Source organism: Acinonyx jubatus, chromosome E4 (assembly GCF_027475565.1).
Source record: "Acinonyx jubatus isolate Ajub_Pintada_27869175 chromosome E4, VMU_Ajub_asm_v1.0, whole genome shotgun sequence".
Taxonomy (NCBI): domain Eukaryota; kingdom Metazoa; phylum Chordata; class Mammalia; order Carnivora; family Felidae; genus Acinonyx; species Acinonyx jubatus.
The window spans coordinates 10,158,953-10,173,569 of NC_069395.1; the positions used below are offsets into that span (position 1 = coordinate 10,158,953).

The following is a 14,617-nucleotide window of genomic DNA, read 5'->3' on the forward strand; positions in this document are numbered from 1 at the left end:
GGGGTTATGGAAAGTAGATAAAAATAGCTAGTGAATCGCTACTTATATTAGGGTAATGATGCTTGTAAGTATCCTTGGGTAATATTCCCGACACTGCATTACATGCATCCCCACAATGCATTTGAATCAGAAAATCCTCACATTTATTTTTATAGTTTTTAACAAACATTTTAATTCGTACAACATATACCTTCCCATATTTTTAATAGGAAAGAATGCAATTACTGAATGGGCATTCATTACAGAGTGCATCAATAATGCATTGTGTTTTATATTATTTTCTCCTGTGTTATCATTGTAGTAATAGATTATGAGTCTAAGCAGATTTAGTTAATGCCACTGTGACTTATGGGAACATGATGAATTTGAAAAGGCCTAGAAGTCTTCTTTCCAGATAGGTGGCAGGAGTAAGTTGTCATGATGGCGGCAGGGGAGTGGTAACTCTACTATTAAGGATTTAGAAATATTATCTAATTATATGGGACACTTGGATGGCTCAGTCAGTTAAGCATCCGACTTCTGCTCAGGTCATGGTCTTGCTCTTCGTGAGTTTGAGCCCCGCGTCAGGCTCCCCAGCTAGGAGCCTGCAATCTGCTTGGGATTCCATGTCTCCTTCTATCTCTCTCTGCCCCTCCTCCACGCGCGCTCACTCTCTCTCTCTCTCTCTCTCTCTCTCTCTAAAAAAAAAAAAATAAACATTAAAAAAATTAAAAAAAGAAATATTGTCTAATTATTATTAGTCACCTATTTTCTCTACCTTTCTGCATTCTCATGGATTTGATGCAAATATTCATATTTCTATTTGTAGTGAGGACAGTGGAGCACAAAGCTGTTTTGTGTCAATATTTACAGGAAAAGTAGTACTTGGAGTAGAGTTTTGGAGGTACAACGGGACAACTGTATTTTGATCATTGGAATGTTTTATTTATTGAGTTGAATCCAGTGAGAAAAATTCAGTTCCGCTTAATTAAAGTATTTCTTGAGTGCCTACTTCATATGAAGTACATAGCAGTTGGTGTGGATGGGTTCAGCAAAAATAGCTTTAACACAAAGCAGAATGAAACAAGTGCCATAAATGAGAGATGTTAAAAGTCCCATTTGGGGGTCACGGGAAGAAGGCCATTTGTTATTTCATCTGAATTCCCATGAAAAAAGAGCCCCAAACAAAATCTTATGTAGTAACACTTTACTGGGGGTACAATCCTAAGAAGACAACAAGGAGGCAAAAGAAGCAAGTCGAGAAGGGAGAACAAATGCAAGGTGACGCATGGCCACACTGATTACAGCTTTGCGGGAAGCCAGGTGGTTGTTCGGTCATGTGGACCATCTCCAGAGAGAATGCAAGGAACAGTTCTCTGCATGTCATAGAGAAAGAAGAGGGAACAATTTATTTGCTGGCTTTTGCCTCTCCTCTCTCTGTCGTTAGTCAAAATCTCCATGGACACCAACTCCCTCACAATTTTGGGTTGTCATCCAGCCTTCCGTGGTCAGTTCATACCCGTGGGTGCCTCTTTAGCCTGTGGTGGCAGCACTGGTGGCTTGGGCTTTATGATGGTAGAAACAACATGAACTGTCACTAGGGTCACTCTGGCTTGGAAGTAAGGCAAGCAAGCAAGGCTGGGGGTGCCGAGATAGTGAGGAGCAAATCTAGGTGGTCCAGGTGAATACCGTTGGGATTAGGAAAAGCTTTAAAGAGGAAGATGGCACCCGAGATGGTAGTTGAAAGGATGGGCAGGGTATTGACGGACAGAGAAAGAGAGAGTGTTATTGGTAGTGAGATTTGAATCAAATAAGGGCATGAAGTTGGGAAATCAGGGTTGGTGGAGGGCATAGGGAGTAGTGTACATTGCTTAGACTCTAAGACAGGTATAAAGGAGAAATGGGAGGTAGGTTAGAAATGTAGCCTGGGGCTTGATTAGGGAGGGCTTTGCAGGCAAGTGTATCAGTCAGCTATTCCTGTGTAACAAACAAAAATCTTACTGGCATGTAACAATAGGCATTCATTGCATATTGCATCATTGCACTGATCAGCTGATGTGGCTCTCCTCCAGGCTTCCGGTTTGTGGACTGCCTGGGCAGCTCTGATTTATACATGCTTTATATCATTCTGGGGCTCAGGCTGATGGGGCAGGAGCTCTCTGGGGGAAGCTCTTCTGCTGGCGATGGCAGAAACTCAAGAGGGCTTATCCAACCACACAATCACAATTCAAGCTGCTGCCTGTGTCATGCTTACTAATACGCCATTGGCCCAGGAGGTCACATGGCCAGGGCCAAAGTCAGTGGGACTGGGAAATAAACCCTGCTCCTCTGAGATCGAGGCAAAGATGTGGATACATCCTTTTCCTCCAAGAAATAAAGAACTGTGGCCACTAATCCAATCGAGCAGAGCCAAGAGGAGAAGCTTGTAGACTCAAGGAAAAGAACGGTCTTTCATTAATTATAGTTGTACTTATAGTGCCACCCACAGTGCCTAGAACATGGTAGGTGCTCCATGATTGCTGAATGCAATACCGAATGAATGCTAACCACCGTACATGCCGCAGTGTGGCAAAATTGCAAATTGAGTTCAGGGTCTCCCCACTCCAATGCTTTCCTCAGATCAGGTTTTCGAGACGTATAAAACTCATATCTAAGTCAATCAAAGCACGTATTTTGAGACAATCTTTCCAAAACTTTGCTTCTCTATGTCCTTTCCTTACTCAGGAACGAATTCAACCTCTTTTTGATTACCTTGTCAAGCCAAACGCCACCTGACCTTAATCTGGACTACAGAGACCTGAAACTGACACCAGCCCCCTCATACGAAGCAAGCTCTATACAGCCACCACAGCATCACAAGCAAATGTAAGTTTCCCCAACAGCCCTTGCAATCAACAATCTCTCCTGCCTCCCAGGGCCTTCCCCTTGTGTGCCCCGTAGGTAAGACCCTCATGCAACTTACCAAAACCCTGCTCTTTTGGGTTTGAATTGGTCGATGAGGCCTTAGCCTGGGAACCCCAAAACACTCTACCCATGGAGCCTATTAAAGGTATGTGTTCTGGGTCCTGCCCCTCTTTCTGCCTGCACCCTATCTTGACTTCCCTGGGTGGCGCCTCAAGGCATGCTGTGTACTTTCTCCAGGACTTGTGAGTAATAAATTTCTCTATTTAATTCCTCTTGCAGTCTGTGGTTGAAACACTGCTTACCATCTGGTACCCCGGGCCCTTCTTAACAAATGTTAATTTCATGAAGTCGTAACAGTCCCATTTACACAACCAGTTTGTGAATATTTTCAAGGCAGAATCCAAATCCTTTCTTTGGGTCTTCCATACTCTCTAGCATGAAGTAGATGAACAGTGAATAAGTACTGATGGATTGTTAGTCTATGCACTATATATTCACTGTTTATTTTTGAGAGAGAGAGAGGCGGAGCACGAGCAGGGGAGGGGCAGAGAGAGAGGGAGAGACAGAATCCGAAGCAGGCTCCAGGCTCTGAGCTGTCAGCACAGAGCTCCACGCGGGGCTCGAACTCCTGAGCCAAGTCGGTCGCTTAATAGGCTGAGCCTCCCAGGTGCCCCTGCACTAAATACGTATTTAATGAACTTGGCTGTTGACTATCTGGTGTGCGTTAGAAAGTGGACTCCTTGCGGGCAGCAGCAGAGCTTTCTGTGTCTATGTAGCTCCGCCGATTGTCCCGACACAGCCCTTGAATCAATCACTGGTGAACTTTTGAAAGGTGATCAGCCCATCTCGTTATAGTAAATTCTTATTTAGATACCTCATGATTGAGAGGCCGATGGGAGACAACAAAGTTATTTTCAACAAAGCAAGCTAAGGTCGTGCTGCCTGCTGAACATGAACCCAAGGGAAAGTGTCTGCCCCCTCCCCCCCCCCCCCCCCCACCTTGCTGGGGCTTCAAAGATATAGCAGATGATGTCATCTTTAAGGCCTGAAGAGGATGGCCATTGTCCTCTGGGCTATGTGTTATCTCTTGCCCGTTATGCAAATGAGGTATGAAAATAATAGGCCGTTTTTTATTTCTCCCTCTGAAACCATGAATACAGTGAACATATGGTTTTAGCTGTGCCTGGGATAAAAAGGAGAGGTTGACATTGTCCTTTTTGGTGAGGAAGATTCCTTGTTCCTCTTACCACCTTCTAAGGGGATATTCTTGCCTGAGCGCTGCTGACTCAGGTGCTCTCTAAGTGAAGCTGTCATTTCAAAGGAGGCTAGCTTTTGGGTCTCGATGCTTAGAAGTCTGAATAAAAGCCTTAACTCTGCCCCCTCCCTGGATTGCGTGCTATTTACTCCAACCTGTGGGCGACTGGCAAAGTTCTGAATAATCTAATGTAATCCTTCGTATGTCTCAATTGCATCCCTCTTTTCCCTCTTTCTGTGCCTTTCTAGTGCCTTCTTTCCCTGAGCACCCATCACTCCAGGATGTTTTCTCCCACAACTGTGTAGGACTCTATTACAATGTCCATCGAATGGGAGGATTGTGTTCCCAACTTTCTTACCCATCTTCTTCCCGGCTTCAAAACTTACCTAACTTGTGCCTTGTCCCCTCAGGGCTTTTCTGCTGAGGCTAACCAGATTAAGTGTTATGTCATGGTTTCTAAACAGCTTGATGATAGACTTCTTAAACACAACTTTCTGCTGAAATGCAAGGCAGTCACAAGATGGTCCTGACATATCTTCTTCCAGCATCAATTTTATTCAGTGGCAAATGATCTCAAGTATCTTGGAAAACTGAGACGAATGCTGTTGAGTTGTAAAATAGAACACAAGGTTCAGGTGAAATTTTAAACTAAAGCATGAGACGTAAGAACTTTGAGCTCTCTGTGGAGTGTTCTGGGCTCTACTCTATTCCCACAAATTTTTACTCCTATGAGCTTTGGTGGAGGGCAAAGCTTAAAAAGCATTTTGTACACACTCCCTGGCATAATTTGTGTAGAAATACAAACAACAAGGATCAGAGTGAGTTGAAGGAATGAGTGAATCAAAGATGGAGTCGGTTCATATCCCAGAGGCAAAGCAGTCAAGGCTTGTACAGCAGTTGCCGGGAGAAACCTGGTGTCCAGCAAGATGGATGGCAGAAGTGGAGCATAACGGAGTCAAAGCCTGGGATTTGGGAAGCACAGCTAAAGCCTTAAGGACTCTCCAGCTGGTTCTCTTGATTTCGATGCTTCTGCGTGGGATGGCTTTGCCTTAATGGAGTGAGTAGCCTTCACTTTGGACCTGTGTTCATGGAGGTTCACAAAGCCTTCTCAGACGACTTTTAAGGGTACCAATTTCACATCCTCAACCCATAAACATATTCTCTCCTAAAACTTTTCTCTCTTAAAATCAGCCCATACTGCTTCTGGCTTCCCTCCCTATTTACAATAACTCGGCTCCCACTTTACAAAAGAAATGAATACCGCTTACCTGTTCTGAGTCTTCCCATGGTGCATTGTCCCCAGGTATAAAGACCATTAGGGCTCCAAAGATTTCAAAATACTGGTTCTGAAAAAGCAAATGACTCTAATGGCTGGGTTGTGAAAACGTGTACAGGTTAGGTGTCTTCCAGTTCTTTGTTTCCAAAACTAAGGGAAGAGTTTTCAGCTCTAAGTTTCATTAAAATAAATTTTGATTATAGATCAACGTATGAGTTTTGACATATAACTTAGAACAGCAAAGAATAGAGGGACAGTGCTGTAGCAGAACTCCTTCCTTTCCCATCATCATACATGTGTGAACAGTTTCCTAGCGCTTTTGTCTATAAAAACATAAAGTAGAAATATAACTGATTATTACAGCATCATTTTCAAAAAGGAAAAATCCTATGTACACACACACACACACACACACACACACACACAGTCATAAATGCTGAAATGGATTTGTTAATAGATACCAAACTGGTAATTATCTTCTAGGGCAATGAAAGCTAATGTTTGGAATTATGTTTTCCAAAGAGCAGACATGTGTGTCTCTATTGGACAAAATCAGTTTACATTTCTATGGACAAGAATCATCTTTATTACTTTCAATTTGCAGAATTGTAAAATAAACTGTCAAAGACAACCAAAGGCATACACCCCTACAGAATCAGATCACTTTCCTGGGGGCGAGGGTGTGTGGTCCTTCTAGACAACACCCAGCTTTTCACTGAAAGAACATCCAAAATCTCTTTTGCTCCTGTCAGTCTGTCATGAGTTTCCTCACAGATCCTAAACTGTCATAGAACTCACTGAAAAAAAAAACAACCCCAGTCCTCCCATTCTCATTAAGAAATAAGTTTTTCTAAAACATTATATTTATGTTGAATAGTTATTTCGCAAAAAGGTTTATATATTTATGTTAAATTGATCAATTGTTTATTAATAATTGTAACAATCTGGAGAAATTTCATGTACACTTAAAGCCTTATAGCTACCCAAAATTTAGAAATAATTTGAATAATATACATATTTTAGTGCACAGAGTTATGGTAGGGTGATCAATAAAAGACTTTTAAGCAAATATAATGTTACATTAGGATAAAGTCTTGTGGAAAAGTGGAGAGAAACTAAAGTTAAGGAGAAAAGTGATATAAATTTTTTGACATAAATAATTGCTCGTGTATTTAAAAAAACGGATAATCATGGCTATCAAATTATGTTACTTAAATTCTATCACCTATACTTAACAAGGGGAATGTGAGAATGTATTTTAAAATATCGATATTTATGACAACCATAAATCACATCATTTGTGACTCTTTATGCTTACGATGAAAAGTCTGAAATGTCAACTAAAAAGCATTAAGGGATATATAAATTTTCAAGAAACTTTTAGAGAGCATACAAATGAAAGTCTCAAGGGGAGTATCCTAAGGAAACTCTCTGGCATCTCAGGAATGTAACATTTTTATTTTGATAGTTATTTTTTAAAAATGTGCTTTTATTTATTTAAAAAAAGTTTTTGAGAGACAGAGCACGAGCTGGGAAGAGACAGAGCACGAGATGGGAAGAGACAGAGGGAGAGAGGGAGACACAGAATCCAAAGCAGGATCCAGGCTCCAAGCTGTCAGCACAGAGCCTGACGCAGGGCTTGAACTCGTGAACCATGGGATCATGACCTGAACCAAAGTTGGGCACTCAACCAACTGAGCCACCCAGGTGCCCTGTTGATGGTTACTTTCAATACAGGATTTGTCCACAAGTGGTTTTTCTTTCAGTGCCAATGGCAGACATTGCTAACTGATCACACTAATTCCTTTTTTTTTTAAAAAATACTTATTTTGGGGAGAGCACAAGTGAGGGAGAGGCAGAGAGAGAGGGACAGAGGATCTAAAGTGGGCTCTGCGCTGACAGCAGTGAGCCTGATGTGGGGCTCGAACTCACGATCCACAAGATCATGACCTGAGCCCAAGTCCTACCCTCAGCTCAACCGATTGAGCCACCCAGGTGCCCCTTGATCACAGTAATTCTTTCTTGCAGAGCCTGAGAGTGGCTCTCACTATTTCAACACCGTGCTGCAGGCACCCACTATTGATGGGTTTGGCACATGATTTAATTTAAAGGTTCTCAAACAGAACTCTTTTCTGGAAGCTCTGATAATGGTGGCATCGCTTTGGTTGGGTGTGAGTTAGGCCTTTGGAGCACCCTCTGCCCTCCCTGTTCCCACAGGTCACTGATGCGACAGTAGGGTGGCTCTCTGATGCTTTAGGGAGCCTTCTTTGAAATTCAAAGTCCTGCCTCTCAGATTTTTGCCTAAAACCAGCTTCTCATTCCCCAGCTTTCTGGGTCTGCCCTCCTATGACCTGTGAAGTCAAGTGCCCCACGTCTGCAAGTTGACTTCCCACCACGCCTCCCAGCACTGGGTACTTTCTCTGTCCTTTATGACTCAGCTGTAAAGCCTGAGGTGGAGCCAGTTCTCAGAGATCCCGAGGTCGTTCCTGGAGAGCCTTTAAGGGACAGTGTTCCACTAATCTGTGTGATTGTTTGCCTTTATAGCAAGCCTGGCTGGCGATGCAGTTCAGGAGCAGACTAGACTCCTTAAGCTTTTGGACCTGGTGCCTCTCTGACCCTCCTCTACTTATGAAAATAATCACACTGAACCTCTAATGTTTTAGTGGTCCCTTCAATAAAATGGGACTGACTACTTTTTCTTATTTTAAGGAAATGTCAGAAGACAAACAGGACTATGTACATGAGTTCTCTGATTAAAACCAGATGCCCTGTAAACCTTTCATGCTATAACTTTTTTCTGCTAGACCAGCACTAAGTGTTTTTTAGTAGGCACTCTGGAGCTGTGCCCATTTGGACTTGAGTGTAGACGCAGGGATCCAAAGAGCTGCTAAGAGAAATTGTGCAGGCGTTTGTGAGTGGACCTCTGATTAAAAGTGTCTTATCATTAATGGAATAAAGATGCATATTATATCATATGTGTGTAAAACGCATATACAGTTGAAAATGCAAACACAGTGGTATAATGGAAACCACTACACTTTTGAATAAGCAAAAGGCATCCTAAGTGCAAAAATCCCTATGAGGCAACACAAGTAATTAAAAACTCAGGAGATTGTGATTAGTTATTACCGATCGTCTTTGCGTTTCAAGCTCCCTTGAGTAACTCGGTCTAAATGTAACGTGTGTACAAAAACTGAGTTGTGAAATAGATTGAAAGATTAGACCCTTCATGAGGATGGCCTTGTGACTAAGCATGCTTATGTGTATGTGCATAGGGGTGTGTGTGTGTGTGTGTGTGTGTGTGTGTGTGTATCTGTCTGAATGTACAGGGGGGTCTTGGGGCAAGGGAAGGTCCAGAGGGTAACCTATAAATAGTATTTCATCTTTTACTATGTTTTATTTCTCTTTACCATTTAGGGACTCACATATAACAAAATGCTCTTTTTTAATGTAGTGAAGAAGCTGTAGGTGTTAACGTAGGTTTTTCTTTTTAACTTTTTTGTATTTTTTATACTTCCTCAAATAAAATAAGAAAAAACGCAGCTGTCAGTGTAGCTCTGCATTTCTAATATATTATATTTTGTCTTGTCCCATCTGCTACTTGCTGCTGTTATCTCCCTAGATCATCTTGTATGTATTTGACCCCAAACCGTGACTTCCTCGTCTTGTCTTGGGTGCCCCATTTGGACATTCGGTATTCTTTCTTTTGTAGAGGAATTGTAACCATCAGAAAGACTTTGGCCCTGTAAGACTGAGATACTGGGAATGGCTCATACCCACACTTCTTTTCCAGGGGATGAAGAGGCTCAGAAACAGGGGACCGCCTCAGGTTAGAGCAGTAAATCTCAGGTGTCTAAGGAAGAGGGCTGTGCTGATGTGAGGGTAGACATTACTCCCTTTGGCACAATGCTTGGAGCCTTCAGGGCTGGGTCTGGAGAAGTGGACACTCTTGTTTCTCTAATGTCTAAAAGGCTGGTCTGTCTGTTGGCGGTCAACTTTGCTGGGAATTTCATTGGAATTTAAATGAGTGCCTTCACCAAAGCCAACTGCGGAAGGGCAGACCCTCAGAAGGATGAATTGGGACTAAAACTGGTCTTAGGAAGAAGAGTTTATACAGATACTACCTCTAAGGAGCGTGGTGGCTGGAGTAGAGGACCCCTGAAAGCACTTTCACAGATAAGGCATTTTAGAGTTGGGAGAGACCTTAACGGGAGTTAAATTCTCTAATCCAATCTCATTATACAGATGAAGAAACTTGAAGAACTTTCCTCAGGTCACGCTGCTAGTTTGTGGCCAGTCGGGGCACTGGACAGAGGTAAGTCACTAAAAATGCAGGACTCGTGAATTCATCTGTTACCACTGCGTCTTTTGTACTCAGCAGAATCCACTGTGTCCAACGAGCAGTTATGTTCATATGGACTGTGAATGTGGAAACAACCTCATTAGAGAGAGGCGGACGTGATAATGGTACCTGTTAAGATGAGTTTTCTCATCTGTAAAATGAGAAAATTGCAGTAGATGAACTTGAAGCTCCTTCCTCCTTGAAAGTCTCTGAGATCCTACTTGTGTGGTGAGGATTACAGGTGCTGGATTTAGACACTTCTTAGGTCCACTTGTTGTGACAAGGGAGCTTTCGTTTTGGAGTTTGTAGACTGAGTTCTGTCTTCGCCGCTCACCTATCTTGTCACCGTGCGTTTTCCAGCTCTCTAAACTCCTCTTACTCATCCGTAAGTTGGAAATACTGATGTCTGCCTTATCTACCTCCTGGGTTCTTCATCCTACCAAGGAACACAGAAAATGATTTGAGTGATGATTTTCTCCATTCTTGTAAGGATCCGTTGATAGTAACATGTGCAGGAGAGAAGTCAAGTCACTGATGGGGATGCATGCATGTTTGAAAGTGTCTGCCTTCAGCATGAGACCATAACTCTCTTCTAGAATCCTAGATGAGAAGGGCCAATGTACAAAGGGCATAACAAACTGTATCATGTGTATGACATGGTAAAAGCATAACAATATTTTCCTTTGTATCTAACTATTTGTTAATTCTTTTTAAAAAATTTATTTATTTATTGTAAGACAGAGAACATGTGAGTGAGCAGGGGAGGGGGAGAGAGAGAGAGAGAGAGAAAGGAAGGAAGGAAGAAAGAAAGAAAGAAAGAAAGAAAGAAAGAAAGGGAATATCCTAAGCAGACTCTGCACTCTCACTGCAGAGCCTGACTCAGGACTCAAACTCACAAACCATGAGATCCTGACCTGAGCTGAAAGCAAAAGTTGGATGCTTAACTGACTGAGCCACCCAGGTGCCCCTCTAACTTTTTTGTTAGTTCTATATCCAAATCCCTTGTCTGGAGATTAGGGGTGAGAGTCTGATGGGGACCCCTATTCTAAGTATGAGGTGGCGTGACCCTAGGGATTTGAGGGGACAGGTCAGGAGTGTCATGGTGTGGAAGAATGGGCTCTTTGCTCCTTATCATTCTAACCAAAGCTTCAGCTGTGCCATAGTGGCTTTGTTCTCCTCAACCTTACTCCTTTCCGTGAAGAACTTAGGCGGTGAAAATACTTGGATTTGGGATTGGCTGGCAAATCAAGAAAGGCTCATGGGTAGGGATGGGAGACCTTTGGCTCACCATAGACTTCCTTGCATGAAGCCCTGAAAACAAGTACTTCTGAGTCCTTGTGTGGGCATGATCCCCTTTAAAGGGGACTTTAAAGAAAATAAATGACTGCTTTCAATGTCTCGGGTGCTGTGCTAAGCGTATTACATATATCATCTAATTGAATCCTTAGAACAAGTTGGAGACATAGACATCAAAATAGTCACTTTATAAATAAAGGAAACTGAGGATCAGGACAGTTAAGCACTTGCTCAAGTAATACTCCTAGTTCTCGGCTAGTGGCTAGGGCAATGGCATGTGACCACTCTGGGAGCATCATTCACATTGTTGTCTCTGTGAATGTTGCTCTTGGAGGTGATGGTGTCATGGAGCTCTCTGAGAGTGGGAGAACTGAGGTGTAAATCCAACTCTGTCTGACCCTAAGTTCTGTTCTGAGCCCCTGTGGCACATTGCTGTCTCTTCCCCACTAAGAACCTAAGTGGCTCCAAGGGTTGGATCTAAGTGGTTGATGAGGTGGGAGTGAGTGGCACTCACTTCCTAGATCTTCATCCACGTGTGTTCTATATGTGGAGCCTAGTTGAGCTGGGCCATTGAGGGAGCCAGTTCTGACTTCAGGAGGGGACTTTGGAAGGTGGACTGATGTTGAAAGCCCAGGGAGGGGGTGTGTATTTGTGTGTGTATGTCTGTGTGTGTGTAACTGTGGTTCCACTTGCTAGGGCTGTGATTTTTGAGGAGAGAGATCAGAAAACCCCAGGACATGGTGTTGGCCAGGGCTGGGAGCCTCCCAGTGAACTATCTTTCTAGCTCCATTTTCCATGTCTCTGACTATTATTGTGTGTGTACTGTGTGAGTTGTAGGTGTCCATGTGTGCATGTGTTGAAATGAAGTTTTCCACACACGGTGGAGGTACAATGGGAAGGAGTGCAGGGGAATGTGCAAGAGGCACCTGCCAGTGGGTGCCATCTTCTGGCTGGCCATGTGGGTTCGTTCTCTGTGAGGTGGGGAAAGACTGACAAACACTATGCCCTACTTTTCTGAATGACCACGTGGAACTGAGACTAAAGACCTGGATCGGGAGTCAGATGACTCGGGGAATGTCTGAGTTACCTTCAGAAATAGGCTGACGGTGTGTGAATTCTACCCCTCAGGAAAAAAAAATAAGGAAGATGACGCTCATTTCATTGGACGGACATGGAGCTCGAGCTTTCACACAGTTGGCCAATGACAAAGCAACCCACAAGCCATACTTTGGAAGAGGGAACAGCCTTATTCCTTTTTTTTTTTTTTTTAACCAGGACTGTTTTTTTCTTTTCCTTGAAAAAATTTATTTGTTTTTGAGAGACAGAGCTGGGGGGCGGAGGGGCAGAGAGAGAGGGAGACTCAGAATCCAAAGCAGGCTCCAGGCTCTGAGCTGTCAGCACCGAGCCCGACGTGGGGCTCACTCACGAAGCATGAGATCATGACCTGAGCCGAAGTCGGATGCTCGACTGAGCCACCCAGGTGCCCCTTAACCACTACTGTTATGTGAAGGAGTAGTTTTAGCCAGAGCCCCGTTTCTCCTCAAATTTCCATTGTCATACACCCTCTGAAACTGACACAGCCCATTGAAGGTGCTTCCCCCAAATTAACCTTCAGTTATGCATCATTGTAATTACGTGCTTCTCTTTAATGCAGTTAAAGAAGAGACTGTGCTTTGGCATCCATTCTCCACACGCACTAAAGATCTCTCTCCTTTCAACACCTCATTTTTAGGCTGCGTTTGATTTTGGAGATTATGGAGGCAGAGACACCGTGAGAAGCATGGTTGCCCTAGCACACGGAGTGAAGCACCACTGCTGTGATATCACATGCAGGGCACACAGCGCGGTGCTCCGTATGCAGGGCTGGCTCCTGGCTGGCTCTTCGGGGGTGTTAGTTTTCATCCGCATTCTCCCTTTGTTCTCCTACAGTCAGAATTAGTCAAAGTTGTTTCACAGGGGGATGGGGAGTGTGAGTGAGCATCCTTCTGTTTAAGTTGAATTTCATGAAGCACAGCGAGGCTATTCGCATCTCCCCGCCTGGTCTCCCCCGTCCTCCAGGTCACAGGCAATTGCCTGGTTGCCCTTGTGGTGTGGCTGCTGTCTTCCTGAAGACAGCTTAGGAGGTGGGTGTGCTGATGTGGGAGGTGGGTGGGACTGATGTGGTCGCCAGTTGAGGCGTTGATCGTGAAACCCAAATCCAGTTAGTGTGTTCTTCCCTCTCCTTTTCTGGACGTTTTTCAAACCCTAGCAGTTTGTATCACTTTGGAATTATTTAGGAGCCATCCCACTGGAGGGCAGGAGGACAGAGTGGACAACCTCTCAATGCCCATTTCCTGGAATTGCTCCCCTCCATACCTGAACCCGGAGAGGGCAAAGTAGTTCACACCCTCCCCCCCCCCCCCGACTTCTCTGCAAATCAGCCTTAGAAGCTCTCCCTCCTGACAATTGTCTCTCAAGCCCCTTAAGAATCAGTTTAGCATCAACACGAGACCAAATCTCTACTTATGAATGTGTGTCCTTCCCTTTTGGCACATGGGAAGCTCCTGCTGAAGGGAGGAGGTGGGGTCTCAGGGACTTCTGCCCTGAGTGACTACCTGTGCTCCTGGGAGCTAAGACACCCCTTGCCTGGCCCGACAGAATATTAGTAATTCTTCTTTACAAACTCATGGCTCTGGGCAGACACGACCTCTATTTGTGAGGCTGTAGATGGGGTCAAGAAGGCACATGGTCCGGGTAGCCAGCCCCTCAGGTAGGAAAGTCTCAGCAGAAGGGGAGAAGACAGGTCAAATAAGGACAGAGACATGGCCTTGCTCCTGACCTGTGGCTCACAAGGGTTTATGGCAGCTCTCCCTGGGGACAGATGAAGCATGTATTTAGAGTGTCTTCGATGGCGTTGTATTTCAAACAGGGTCGGCATGCACCAAATTATCCATCCTCTGCCCACCAACCTGCCAAAGTCCTATATTGAAGCCCTAACTCCCAATGTGACTGTGTTTGGAGAGGTAACTCAGATTAATGAGGTCATGTGGTGGGGCCCTAGTTCAATCTGATTGGAGTCCTTATAAGAAGAGGAAGGGCGCACCATGGATGTGCGTGCCATGTGCAAGGGCCACGAGAAAAGACTGTGAGAAGACTTAGTCGGAAGGCAGCCATCGGTAAGCCAAGGAGTAGAGGCCTCAGGAGAAATCAAACACACTGAGACCTTGATCTTGGACTTCCAGTTTCTTTTTTTTTTTTTCAACGTTTTTTAAAAATTTTTTTTGGGGCAGAGAGACAGAGCATGAACGGGGGAGGGGCAGAGAGAGAGGGAGACACAGAATCGGAAACAGGCTCCAGGCTCTGAGCCATCAGCCCAGAGCCTGACGCGGGGCTCGAACTCACGGACCGCGAGATCGTGACCTGGCTGAAGTCGGAGGCTCAACCGACTGCGCCACCCAGGCGCCCCAGACTTCCAGTTTCTAGCACTGTGAGGAAGTACATCTCTGTGGTGTAAAACCCCAGTCGGTATTTTGTTATGGTGGCCCCAGCTGACTCAGACAAGTTTCATTCTGCTCCTCTCCCAGTT

At 44.3% G+C, this 14,617-nt stretch overlaps 1 long non-coding RNA gene across 1 annotated transcript in view; it reads left to right on the plus strand.

Annotated features, from left to right (window-relative positions):
• LOC128312967 (uncharacterized) overlaps positions 1-14,617 on the plus strand; it is a 315,318-nt gene that overhangs the window by 47,290 nt on the left and 253,411 nt on the right. The window contains exon 2 of the long non-coding RNA XR_008293007.1: positions 2,704-2,844. This is a non-coding gene — a long non-coding RNA (uncharacterized LOC128312967). The remainder of the gene's footprint in view (positions 1-2,703; positions 2,845-14,617) is intronic.